The sequence below is a fragment of the Idiotropiscis lumnitzeri genome, chromosome 3, assembly GCF_059441095.1.
Source record: "Idiotropiscis lumnitzeri isolate Australia: NSW breed Sydney's pygmy pipehorse chromosome 3, RoL_Ilum_1.0, whole genome shotgun sequence".
NCBI lineage: Eukaryota > Metazoa > Chordata > Actinopteri > Syngnathiformes > Syngnathidae > Idiotropiscis > Idiotropiscis lumnitzeri.
In genome coordinates, this window is record NC_142393.1 from 20581396 (window position 1) to 20584883 (window position 3488).

Sequence of the window (3488 nt, forward strand, 5' to 3'; positions counted from 1 at the left end):
GTCCTATATAAACAAAATACTCCAATACTTCCTGTTGATGTTTATGCTTTTCTGTTTGTGGAAAAATGCATAATTTAAATCCCATTTATTACCCTTTGTCAAAGTAATTGCCTCAGATTTTTTTTAAGGTGCTCAGATTGCCCGAGATGCACGGGTTTACGAATGCATGCTTTTTCCCAGCCAATGACAAGCCATCCTACACTCTTCTTCTCTACAACACATGTGCAATATAATGATGGGTTGACTCAATGCTCCTTTTCCATGACATTTAATGACACACAAAGACACCAAAAATCTAATTGAGTGAAATTTGACCTTGATTTGAATCCAAAAATGAAGCTGCTACAGAAATGTGCCCCAACCAGGTGGCACGTGACTGAGCAGTCAGAGGAATACACCAATACAGCTTTTGCTGTTTTGTTGTTCTTTGTACATTTGAGTACTTGTCGATACCAAGTAGCTTCCCGATCCACGTTAATGCCATTTTGTATTGCACTTGTGTTGAAAATCCATTTTATTGAAACCAGATACTGATAAAAATCAAAAACGTAGAATGTTTCTTAAACATTGAACATTAACAACATTATAAGTCTGATTAAAATAAGACAGCGTTTAGTTTGTAGATGAACAACTTGTCATTACACCAGCCGGTGGGCGGGCTGCCCGAGTCGAGCATCATTGGCATTCGGCTAAAAGAAAGTGGTATCAATGGTGTTTATGTAACAGTGCCGTCTCGCCACGCAGACGACAAAGCTCCTACCTGGAAAGTGTATGTCATGTTGTTGGTGTCGTGGACTGTACATTTTGTCAAAAAAGTGATACGGGTGTGCAGTATCACCCTCTGACTTTACGAAAATGAGCATTATATGGAATGAAATATCATCTGTCGTGCGTTGATGGCCACATCAGAAGCTTTAATTCAAGATTCAAAAACCACATGTGCATTGTTAAAGCTCCCATTGATGCTACGCTGAAAAAGTACATTTATGTCAAATGTTTGTAACATGTACACATACAAAACGCTACATGGACACGGATGATGACTTGTAGCTAGCCGAAGATTTAAAAAAAAAATTGATAAGAAAATACGGAGTTGAACATGGCTGGATGCATATTGACGGTTCGTATTCAGCTTGTACAGTATGTGGTGATTTATTTATTTTTTTCTTCAATCTCCATGTTGTCATTGTGCCTTTTCCAGAAATGAATTTCTTCAGACTGATTGGCCCAAATTACCATCAAGTTAGAGAACATTTGCATTTTGTTTGTGGACAAGAGATATGTCGTGTGAGTGGAGAACAGAGGCAATCTTTTTGTTGAAAGACAATCAATATTCCCAATCAAGTGGGCCGATTTCAATACTTCTGTCCATAAAATGTATATGAAAAAGTTCTGCAACGTCAGCACAACAGCTGGTCAGTATTGCAAACTCGTCAGAACTGGCGTTAGTGTTCACTTTATTTTCACAGTTTAGTTTACTCGCTGCACAAGTAGGTGTACAGTAGGTGTCAAGTCCCTCAACGGACAGTTGACCAAATGTATCCCAACCGACTACTTATTAGACTCAATGTTTGTACTTTTTCCAGAGCCAAAATGTACAGAACCGCTTTGAGACAAGTGTCACTTACGTCAGTGACAAACCATTTTACCTCGAAAGTTGTCCTTTCTTTTTCTGACAGTGGAGCATGCTTTTGTCGAAAACTGGCGTGGTAATTGACTTCCGGTGTACAGCGCATGCACTTTTTTATGATCCAACATTGCATTGTGAATTGTGTTCTTCCTTCTTGTCATAGTAAACAAAGCATCAATAAAGTCGCAGCAAGAAAAAAAAAACATTTCTGTCAAGAATATGCTTTTAGACACAGAGTTCTAAAGAGCTCGATATTCTTTGTTATCGGTCTTTATAATATTCAAGATTTTGCGAAGCAAAACCATCATAATGACAGCAGTACTTATTTTCTTGCAAAACAGTTCAGTCTTTCCAATTACTGTCAACAATCAATTGTTTTCCTTTAATGAGGCTCCCCTGGGAAACAATTATGATAAAGAAACGGGAAAAATGCAAACTTGGAACACCGTGTATTTGACTTGGTGGACTCATCGTCTATTTAAGACAAACTGAAGAGAAAATAAATCACTGCATCAATTATGTTTCCGTTACTTTGGAAATGTCGACACACTGTGTGTAATGTCTATACTTTTTCTATTTTAACTGCTTTCCCAAAAGCAAAGTAAGAGAATAGTTCTGTTCCAATTGATGGTTAATCAATCATGATGTGAGCAGCAATTGCCTTCTGCACTTCTGCAGGTGTTGAGTGATTTTGTCTCCAAACATGACCTCACTGTTCAGACGATTAGGCGTTATGTAATCCTAACAGCTTCATAAATCTCAATATTTTGTTATATTTAGAAACACTTTGTGTGGTTCACTGTTGTTGTCTACATCGCATTGCAGGCTCCATTCTAATCTCTTCAGTTTGACCCACAGAAGCACCTTACCCAACCCTGGACTGATCTCTAGCCAAGGATCCCAATCGCAACCTCCCCTGACCCCAACACCAGTGCGGCAACCCGAGACAAGTGTAGAATTGATTGCCACAACTTCCCAAGAGCTTTGTGAGGATTCCTTCCAAGTTTTGTATAAAATGCACACACATGCACGGCCTCCTCTTGCTGAAGCGTTGTTCCAATCTGGCCACCCCACTGAAACATTTCTAGCTCCGCCCCTGCCTTTGACACGTTCAACTGATCAGTGTTTCAGTACTTTTCGCACGACTTGCTGTTCTCTAACAAGAATCTGAACAGCAAAATTCAAAAGTCAAGGATTTTTTTTGAAAGACGTCCACTTGTAAGCCTTCCAGCAGCTCTTCTATTCTGTCTGTATCTTTGCCGCAATCTGCGGATGACACAAGCTCATGCCTTCTCCCCTTTTGAGAAAATCCTGTTTGAAGCCTCACAATGCCGAGGCAATGTCTTCTAGATCTCTGGCCGGCAAAATGTGAACAGCAGGTTGAATACGACTTTTTGATTCAAAATTATAATTGATCCAGGAAATGTTTCCCTTTAACTCCTTCTTAGAGAACAAGTTAAGCAAAAATATTTTACATCTGGACTTGCGCATTAAAAAGTGAACAGAAAATCAACACAAGGTCACCTTTAAAGATTAAAGTGTTTTTCGTGTTTATGCTGAAATTTCAGTCAAAAGCCAAATATCGTTTTTCAAAATCCTGTGAATGATGTTTGTCGGTACGATGGAGGCGTGTGTACTTTAGATGCTGCAGCTTACGTAGGTCCTCTGTGCTTTCCGTCAGGCAGTATGTTTGTGGTATTTGTGCCGAGGCTAATCCCGCCGTTAGCGCTTGGAGTCTCCCGAAAAGGCTTACAGAAAATGTAGACTTCAGTGTCAGGTTTCATAAGCTTTCATGACACACCGGAGGAAATAGGACGGATAAAGGCCGATATGTGTGCATCAGCCAGATCATTCAGGA